Raw genomic sequence first — 10,876 nt, 5'->3', positions numbered from 1 at the left:
CAAAATGTACAACAGCATAATGTACAACAAGCAAAATGTGGAAGCAAAATTTACAGCAAGCAAAATGTGCAAGTAAAATGTGCAAGCAAAACGTACAACACGCAAGATGTGCGAGCAAAATGTACAACAAGCAAAATGTGCAAGCAAAATGTAAAACAAGCAAAAAGTGCGAGAAAAATGTACAACAAGCAAAATGTGCAAGCAGTGTGTACAACAAGCAAAAAGTGCAATTAAAATGTACAACCAGCAGAATGTACAACAAGCAAAAGATGCAAAAAGCCAAATGTGCAGGCAAAATGTTCAGTGCTGATTTAAATTAACTGGACAAAATGCGTTAAACTCGAAACTTAAAACGCATTTTTCTCAATTTGGGTTGAGTTTACATGAAAATTTATGAAGACAAATTTTGCTTGAACTTTTAGCAGAATTAATATGATGTAATTTTTTTTCGCGAAGTTCGGGTCCGAAATTTTACTGCAAAATTGGGTCATTTTGGCTTTTCTTAATTAATCAAAAATTACGCCGAAATTACGTCTTAAAGTGGCCCACAATTTTTTTAAATTCAAAAAATGTGCATGAAAACTTTATGACTAAGAGTGTCCAACTATGAAAATTAATGTCTAGCTTTCTTTCATAATGAATTTGTATGGCCATAGATGGCATTCGTATCACTTGCAGTTTTTTATGAAATCAACAAAATGTGCAAGCAAAATGTACAACAAGCAAAATGTACAACAAGCAAAATGTACAACAAGCCAAATGTGCAAGCAAAATGTACAAGCAAAATGTGCAAGCGAAATGCGCAACAAGCAAAATGTACAACACGCAAAATGAACAACAAGCAAAATGTACAACAAGCAAAATATGCAAGCAAAATGTACAACAAGCAAAGTGTGCAAGCAAAATGTACAAGCAAAATGTGCTAGCGAAATGCGCAACAAGCAAAATGTACAACAAGCAAAATGAACAACAAGCAAAATGTACAACAAGCAAAATGTGCAAGCAAAGTGTACAACAAGCAAAATGTACAACAAGCAAAATGTACAACAAGCGAAATGTGCAAGCAAAATGTACAGTGCTGATTTCAATTAACCGGACAAACCGCGTAAAACTTGAAACTTAATACCCGTTTTTCTCAATTTGGGTTGAGTTTAGTGAAAAATTTATGAAGACAAAAGTTGCTTACAATTTTATCAGAAATATTATGGTTCAATTTGTTTTGCGAAATTCTGGTCCGAAATTTTACCCCAAAAATGGGCCATTTTGGCTTTATTTAGTTAATCAAAAGTTATGCATTTTCTCCAAAACAACGTGTATGTTATTTTTTTTAATTGATAGACAAAAAAGGTCGCTATTACTATAAAAATACCAACTATTCATTTAAAAGCAATTTTAAACAATTTGCAGATTTTTTTGGAGAGTATACCCTGCTTAATGTTTGTTGGGCTAAGTAAGGGGCTCATTTCAATATGATTAAATCTGTGATCGACTGGTTTTTTTTGGCGTAATTTTGATTAACCAAGAAAAGCCAAAATGATCCTTTTTTTTGGATAAATTTCGGACCCGAATTTTGCAAAACAAATTACACCATAATAATTCTGCTAAAAATTTAAGCAAGTTTTGTCCTCATAAGTTTTCACGTAAACTCAACCCAAATTGTGGAAAATGCGTTTTAAGTTTCAAGTTTAACGCGTTTTGTCCGGTTATTTTAAATCAGCACTGTACAAGCAAAATGTAGAACACGCAAAATGTGCAAGCAAAACGTACAACACGCAAGATGTGCGAGCAAAATGTACAACAAGCAAAATGTAAAACAAGCAAAATGTGCGAGAAAATTGTTTAATAAGCAAAATGTGCAAGCAGTATGTACAACAAGCAAAAAGTGCAAGCAAAATGTACAACCAGCAGAATGTACAACAAGCAAAAGATGCAAAAAGCCAAATGTGCAGGCAAAATGTACAGTGCTGATTTAAATTAACTGGACAAAACGCGTTAAACTTGAAACTTAAAACGCATTTTTCTCAATTTGGGTTGAGTTTACGTGAAAACTTTTGAAGACAAATTTTGCTTGAAACTTAAGCAGAATTAATATGATGTAATTTGTTTTGCGAAGTTCGGGTTCGAAATTTTACCCCAAAAATGGGTCATTTTGGCTTTTCTTAATTAATCAAAAATTACGCCGAAATTACGTCTTAGAGTGGCCCAAAATTTTTTTAAATTCAAAAAATGTGCATGAAAACTTTATGACTAAGAGTGTCAAACTATGAAAATTAATGTCTAGCTTTCTTTCATAATGAAAATGTTTGGCCATAGATGGCATTCGTATCACTTGCAGTTTTTTATGAAATAAACAAAATGTGCAACAAGCAAAATGTGCAAACAAAATGCACAACAAGCAAAGTGTACAAGTAAATTGTACAAACAAAATGTACAAGCAAAATGTGCAAGCAAAATGCGCAAGCAAAATGTACAACAAGCAAAAAGTGCAAGCAAAGTGTACAACAAGCAAAATGTGCAAGCAAAATGTAAAACAAGCAAAATGTGCGAGCAAATTGTACAACAAGCGAAATGTGCAAGCAAAATGTACAACAAGCAAAATGTGCAGGCAAAATGTACAGCTAGCAAAATGTGCAAGTAAATTGTACAAACAAAATATGCAAGCAAAATATACAACAAGCAAAGTGTGCAAGCAAAATCTACAAGCAAAATGTGCAAGCGAAATGCGCAACAAGCAAAATGTACAACAAGCAAAATGAACAACAAGCAAAATGTACAACAAGCAAAATGTGCAAGCAAAATGTACAACAAGCAAAATGTACAACAAGCAAAATGTACAACAAGCGAAATGTGCAAGCAAAATGTACAGTGCTGATTTCAATTAACCGGACAAACCGCGTTAAACTTGAAACTTAAAACCCGTTTTTCTCAATTTGGGTTGAGTTTAGGTGAAATTTTATGAAGACAGAAGTTGCTTACAATTTTATCAGAATTAATATGGTTTAATTTGTTTTGCAAAACTCTGGTCCGAAATTTTACCCCAAAAAAGGGCCATTTTGGCTTTATTTAGTTAATCAAAAATTATGCATTTTCTCCAAAACAATGTGTATGTTATTTTTTTTTGTTTGATAGACAAAAAAGGTCGCTATTGCTATAAAAAATATCCACTATTCATTTAAAAGCAATTTTTAAACATTTTGCAAATTTTTTTGGAGAGTATACCCTTCTTAATGTTTGTTGGACTTAGTAAGGGGCTCACTTCAATATGATTGTATCTGTGATCGACTGGGTTTTTTTTTGGCGTAATTTTTGATTAACTAAGAAAAGCCAAAATGATCCTTTTTTTTGGATAAATTTCGGACCCGAATTTCGCAAAACCAATTACACCATATTAGTTCTGCTAAAATTTTAAGCAAGTTTTGTCTTCATAAGTTTTCACGTAAACTCAACCCAAATTGTGGAAAATGCGTTTTGAGTTTCAAGTTTAACGCGTTTTGTCCGGTTATTTTAAATCAGCACTGTACAAGCAAAATGTACAACACGCAAAATATGCAAGCAAAGTGTGCAACAAGCAAAATTTACACAAGCAAACTGTGCGCAAGCAAATTGCGCACAAGCATAATCTTGTTCGGCAGCTGTATGTTGTTCAAGCAAAATGGGGCAGTCCACTGCGAAGAGGCACTATGGTTTGGTTGTATTTGGCGGGCCCGAGTTGCTCTCATTGACTCCAGCTTCAAGCAAGCGGCAGTGGCCATGAGCTGGAGTCATGCCTCTGCCACCCAAAAACCCGGCGATGGGTGAGCTTTGTTTCAGATCTCCGACCTGTCGCGTGTGGCGACATCTACTGATGAGGAGGTTTCGTGTGAACTCGGCGCACCTCGTAAAGGTAGTGCTCTCGGGCCGGATTGCTGTTGCTGCTGCTGCTGTTCTTGTTGTTTTCGCAGTTAATTTTTGTGGGTAAGCTTATACCAATGCCCAAAAATCATATAAACAGAAACCGATGTTTACAAAGGCGCATATTCCCTCTCTTGGAGGAGGGAGCTTTTGGGTAGTTTTCTTGTCTACAATAGTTCCTTTTTCATAGATATAGTTCAGATGGTCGGAATCCAAGGCATTACTTGCTGGGAGCGTGTAACATGTTACCCTCGCTCTTACCTCTCTTCAGCTTTCGCCACTGCAAAAGCCATAGTACTTCGCCGTGATTAAACCCTACTAGGGTTGCTGTCGTTTTAAAATTTGCCTGCTAAGTTGATGAATGAAAAAAAACTGTTCACACAAACAAGTGTGAGAGATGATTGCATAGGGAAAGAAAACTGGAAGATTTGCAATTTATGAGAAAACTCAATTTCGTCTTATTAATTTACTGATAACTGTAGAAACAACATCATCCATCATCTCTGCAAAGATATTTGATTGATTATCGTATTAATTTAGTTTCTTTTTCCTTTGTTTAAAATTCTTTGCTCACGTGTTTTTGGTTAAACTTTTCCTGGATCTGATCAATTTTTTGTTTTGCGGTAAGTAGATATCCTCAAGTTTTTGTGATTGATAGCAACTTTCCGACGAAAATGTTTTTTGAGCACATTTTTTTTTGCTATATACACGATTTGAAATAAATTGAAATCTTTAAAGAAATTTATGAAAAAAATCTAATTGAGCTTGACCTGTGTTTTGACTATGCTCGAGCTATGCTTCGACTTTCGCGACTGAAAGCAGAGATGTTTCGACTTTGTCTCGAACACGGAATTTCAGTCACAACAGCACTTGATCGACTTTCAAAGTTGAAACATAAGTCGAGCACCTCGACTTGGGTGGTTAACCACTTTTTTATTGCTAATTGTAATTTTCAATCAACTGCTGGTCACGTCTCTTTTTTACGCTATTTTTAGCTTACAGAGCATGGAACATGTTTAAACATCTCAAAGCTACAAAAGAATTCCTGGTAATAAAAATTAATCTAACAACTTTGGTAAACATTCACAGATGTGATGTTTTTGTTCGTCAAACATTTGTTTTGGTGCAAAATTTGTAATACTAATTAGAAACAAATTAGCAGTATTTGGAAAACAGACAGTTTGAATTTTCCTTGATAAATGTTTCAATGATGGTCTAGTCTAAGACCCTATGATCTGGAAGCTTTCAAGATGGAAATTAATTTTAAACTGTTTTTTTTCTTCTACAAATCCTTTCAAGAACTATATCACTAGCTCATTTCAGGAAACATGTAATGTAATAGTTTTAAAATAGGGTAGCTAAATGAAAATGAAAAAGACTGCTCTTATCAGTGCGAGGCCCTGAATGTTTTGACTGCCTTTTAATCTCTTTGAAGAAGAGTTTGCTCAAAAAATGAGGATAATAAAAAATAGGATAAGGTTTTGAATTTTTTGCGTATTTTAGAAACCATCCTCACTGGGTATCTTAAGTACAAAGTGATATATTTCACTTTGCACTATTCTAGTTAACTTTCATGTTTTTGATACTGTGATAATTAGTTCACTTTGAGACTGTCATATTGCAAACATTTAATGCTTGGATAATTAGTTCACTTTGATACTGTGATATTGCAACCCGCACTCAGTAAAAAGAGAAAATAATGGATTTTTATTCGAAAATTAGAAAAACACATTTAGAAAAACTGATTATAATTGATTAAAAATGGATTTTAGTTTTACCATTTTTTGAAATAAAAAAATCAATATAATCGATTATAACTTTTTTCTCAAAGTTTATTGAATTTTAGTCTATTATGGTAATCCATTATCATTCCATTATATCATTATCAAATCCATTATGATTCAACATACATCATCGCTTCATTTCGTTTTATTTTTGCTTTGTTTTTTGTGCTTTTCAGTTGGTTACCGAACTAAAAGAAACTAGTTTTGTACTTATAGCCAGGGGCGGATTTAGGATTCGACCCCCTGCCTCCCTGTCCCCCCCCCTTTGATCTATCTTGAGACATGCATTTTTGGTGAAGGAGCCTAAAAATTTTCTAAAGGTGCCTTCTAAAGGCGGCGCAGAAAGTTTGACCAAAACAGGTCTTTTTAGTGCTTTGAGAGAGCTCGTCAAATTAATTTAGTCAATCTAAAAAAAAGGAAGACGAAGTTTTCGAACATTTCTTGAAAATCCGCCCCTCTCGAGAAAATCCTAGATCCGCCGCTGCATATAGCTGACAAAAATGACTGCAGAATAGCTAAATTAAAATCCATTTTAATTGACTTTTTTTTAATAGAAAAAGGGATTATAATCTATTATAATAGATCATAAGAGATTTTCGAAAAAATTACAATCAATTATAATTAATTATAAATTATTCTAATGTCACCAAAATTGTTATCATTACAATGGATTATAAACCGTTTGAACATTTGAAATTGGCGCTTATAATTAATTATATTTTTGCTAACAGTACGATTATAACTATGTTATAATCGAATATTTTCTCTTTTTACTGAGTGCGGGAAAGTTTTAAACAGAATAAAAAACAATGCCTCAATTCAAAACGGATAATACACTATTTATTGAAGTTACCCGGTCAAAACGAATAAAACATAAACCTTAAAACAAGTTTTTTTCACGAATTGGGCTGATTTTGGACAAAAAAAACAAGGCAAAAATTGCTAAGAATTTCAGCAGAATAACCATGTTGCATTTTTTTGCGAAATTCGGGTCCAAATTTAACACCGTAAACGAGAAGTTTTGGCTTTTTAGTCTAAAAACCCCGTTCAAACAGTTAGTTCATTTGCTGATAAAAATATACGCTAAAACTATTGGTTCAATTGCTGATAAAAATATATCAAATTGAGCCTCTTACTTAGCCCAATAAATCTTAAGAAGGTTATAATTGTCTCAATTTTGTATACTTGAATTTTTTTCGTTTGATAGCTGAAAAATGTCAATCTTACTATAAAGGAATCAATTTTTTGTTTCAAAACACGATTTGGATGTTTCGCAACAATTTTCGAAATTATACTTTCCGAAAAACTTTCCCAAATTTTGCAAAATATATTGCACCATGATTAATTTGCTGACAAATTTGAGAAAACGCAATTTTTTATATTTCATGTTTTCGTTTGTTCGCAGAGTTTAAGCCAGCTTTGTATCACGGCTAACGCTTTAATAGCCTCGTTAATATCGCGTGATAATTCTCCCAAATTGGCTAAATTGGCAGCCTTAAACATAGTTATTCCCATAACTATACAAATTCCGTCAAAAAATTTTAGTTAAAAAATCAAAACCTGCCTGAAAAAAAAAACGTCACCCCGGGCACAACAAGTAATCCAGCACTTTCTTCGAAAGTAGTCGAAACGATCCTCTCATTAGTATCTCCTTCTTGAGTATCAGACTTTTAAAAAAAATTCCGCTCAATTTTTAATATTTTAACTGCTGTAAATTTGATGAAACTAAAAATAATCATCAATCATAAGAATCCATTTAGATTCTTTTGATTCTTCATCACGCATCAGATATTATCGCTTCCTAAATATGTATCTTCTGAAATTATTTCTGCCTTTTTCAGAACTGTACCCCTTTTAATCAAATTAGCTTTCATTTAATATTCTTTCCACTGATCGTTCTTCTGAAACGATAAAAAAATTTTAAAAAGCAGACGAGTTATGTAAGTGCGAAATATTTAGTTCGGTTTTCTTCCATTATTTTCCTTGCCTATCAACTGACGGTTTCAGCAGCAGCAAAGAATCAGTAAAATGGATGTTAGTTGCTTAATTCAGAAAATCTGTGTTATAATAAAATATACAATTTTCGGTTTCAAATTTGAAATGCGACCTGCATGGTAATTCAAGATTGATACTATTAATGCGAATAAGTGAATGTTCGGACTGCGTTTTAATTTCTAAGTGTTTTAAAAGAGAATAATTGGTAAAAAAAGTTTTCAAAAAAACTGCGTACATTTCAAAAATTTCTGAATTGATTTTTTAAAGAAAATTATCCCCAACACGCTATGTATAGTTTTTTTGCAGATATCAAATTTAATGAATAGACCAAAGCGCATGCCTCAGTCATATTTGGAACGATTTCTAATACGGATTAAATCTCTACTTATTCGTTAACAGTACGAAAATTATCGTGCGTCAATTGTCCCAAGTTGGTCAAACTTGCAGTCTTTAAACTCCCATAACTTTACAAAAAAGGATCACAAGTAGGACATCTTTTTTATTTTGAGCTCAAGACAACAAAACTTTTCGATTGATAGAAAAATTGTTCAAAACAGTTTGATTAAAAAGTCAAAATTTGTCTGGAGAAAAAACCAGCCGAGCACAATTTTTGTGTCACTTTTTTCAAAAATCGGGACAAAGTTTTACAATTCATATCCTGTGAAACACGTTTTTGTTTTACTGCTAGTGTCAAATTTTGAAAACTATATTTACATTTGAATTTGTACAACCTAAATTCTATAAAAATATTCAAAAGTTGTTGAACGAAATTCGGGACCAGTTGTGACTTCAAACTTCAGCCTATGGCTGCATAAATTCAACACCTAGAATCAGTAATGGAGTTTTCACCTTTTTCTTTCCTAAATTACAATTGACAGTGATAGTTCGAACTTTCGAACAAAGTGACAAAATATTTGCGATCGTGCTGGGTTTTTTTTTCAGACCAATTCGACTTTTCGCATGGAATTTCTTAAACCTTCTGACAACTTATTTTACCTATGGTTACTTTTCGTATAAATATGAGCTCTAAAAACTGCAAATCCGGTAAATTTGCGATAATTAACGCGCAATATAGTTCGTTTTTAGTAAAACGCAAGCGTCAAATTTTAACGTTCTAAATTACAATGGGAAGTTCGCTCTTATAGCTGCGTTCTAACAAATTGTTTTTTTTTGTTATCAGCTTCAAATATATCACTTGTTTTTTTTTACGTAGCTGGGGGATAAAATTATGAAAAAAAAAGAAAAAAAAATCGTTTTTTTTTTTGCATTTTTGTGTAATCAATTTTGACCCGCAGAGTTTTATAGGATAAATTTAATTTTGCTTAGTATATATTGGGAAAATTTAAACAAATATTCAATTATCATGACCCATTTCACGATTGATTTTAAGTGTTTTAAATTGATTAATTTCATCATTTAACGATCCATTATAAACCATTACAGGGGCGGATTTAGGGGGGGGGGGGGCGGACTCCCTCTCCCAGAGATTCGACCCCCTGCCGACCCAAAGGGTCACCCCTTTGGTACTTTTTAGGAAATTCATTTTTGGCCGACCGATCATAAAATTGTTCTAAGCTTTCCTTTGGCGCCAACATATATTAATTTTCTAATTTTTAGGGGGGAGCGCGCGCCGAAAAAACACGATTTTTGGTATAAGTTTTTCCAAAACGTGCCTAAACACGCCCTGTTTTGGCCTGTTTTTCAAATTTTTGCCTGCGGCGCTCAAATTTTTGAAATCAAAACAGGGTCTTTTCACTGCTTTGGTAATTCACTTTGCTCGACCTGAAAAAAAGGTGGACAAAAGTTTCGAAATTTTTTGAAAATCCGCCCCCCTCGAGAAAATCCTAGATCCGCCCCCCTGATCCATAATATTAGAATATGTTTCATTTTTGGTTTCAAAATAGTCAATTTATTATCATAAAAACCATGAAATTTTGTTATTTTTTGCGAGTAGTAAGTTTTTACTCTATTTTCTTACAGCGTTCTGCAAAACTAGAACCCGAACGAACTGATTCATCACAGTGAAGCCCCCATCACACCCCGCACACATGCACACCCTTCCTCACCCCATCTCATGTTAATGTTTTTTCGCTCAATTTCAATTTACCCCCCCCCCCCTTTCCAAGATTTTCCCCTCCCCCTCGTGGGTGAGCTGGTTAACGTAGGGGAGGGGGTAAACTGGAGTGTGGAATAAGATATTGGGAGTGCCGTAGGGGTTGAACATGGCTGGGCGTTACGTTAATAACCAGCCCCCACAGGAGAGGGAGAGAGAAGGGGGGGGTGTTCTGTTCGCAAAAATGTCAGCAATTGAGAAATTAAAAAATTAAGCAAGAAAAGCTGTAAAGTAAATCATTTGTTAAGCCAAAAGCAAACTCTCAATTTGTGAGAACACTGCAAAATTTTGAAACTATTTTTTTAAATCAGACTATTATGGACTTTATTTCTTTGTTAATCATGAAGATTACAACCCATTTTTAATAAAATGTAATCGATTATTTCTTTTTTTTTGGAAACTGACAATACAAGCCTAATATAACTGTTAATTGTAAACAATTAAGGTCACCTTTCTCTCAACTTGACTTTTGACATTACAGCCAAGCTGTCTCACTCGTTTCTCTCAACTTTTCAAAAACAGCATGACTTACAAGGAAATGACAAACTTTCAGGTAAAACAATGTTTCAATTTATACGAAAACTCGGGATTAATATCAACTTTTCTGAATAACCCCCTTATTAACAGTTCACCTTTTCTAACGTTCGCCTTTTAGTATTCCCCGTACCATGTAATATAATATCCCTATTTATGATATTATATTTACCTTAGTTTTATCCCTGATTTACTATTGTATTATTTTTCATGTACTTACTCAACTGATGCCCAACTGCATGGAACTCCTTTGACTCAACCCTTAAAACTACCCTTACTAACAATTGGTGTATTACTCTCCTCAGGTAATTTATCCAATTTCTATATTGGCGCCCCGAAAAAGTTTTGATTAGCTCGTTACACTGTGTTTTTTATTCTCCCACAACCAAAAATTTATGGTTAGTTACTGTTTTTCCTCCCCAGTTTTTACGTCTGCGGTTTATTATATCTTGTTATAATACTTCCCCATTACAATATTATTTCATTTATTTACAGTTAATCGCAGTTTATTTGATTTACATTTAAAAAAAAAAAAGATCAATTATTGCTCTTGATTTCT

At 33.5% G+C, this 10,876-nt stretch overlaps 1 protein-coding gene across 1 annotated transcript in view; it reads right to left on the bottom strand.

Moving 5' to 3' along the window:
• Positions 1-3,483: 3,483 nt before the first annotated feature.
• The window catches only part of LOC134854479 (uncharacterized), a 158,702-nt gene continuing 151,309 nt past the window's right edge, over positions 3,484-10,876 (bottom strand). Inside the window, exon 5 of the mRNA XM_063870741.1 lies at positions 3,484-3,527. The gene's annotated coding sequence lies outside the window, so the exon portion shown is untranslated. The remainder of the gene's footprint in view (positions 3,528-10,876) is intronic.

The sequence above is a fragment of the Symsagittifera roscoffensis genome, chromosome 9, assembly GCF_963678635.1.
Source record: "Symsagittifera roscoffensis chromosome 9, txSymRosc1.1, whole genome shotgun sequence".
NCBI lineage: Eukaryota > Metazoa > Xenacoelomorpha > Acoela > Convolutidae > Symsagittifera > Symsagittifera roscoffensis.
The sequence above is the reverse complement of the archived record's forward strand: the minus strand, read 5'-3'. Positions and strand labels throughout refer to the sequence as shown.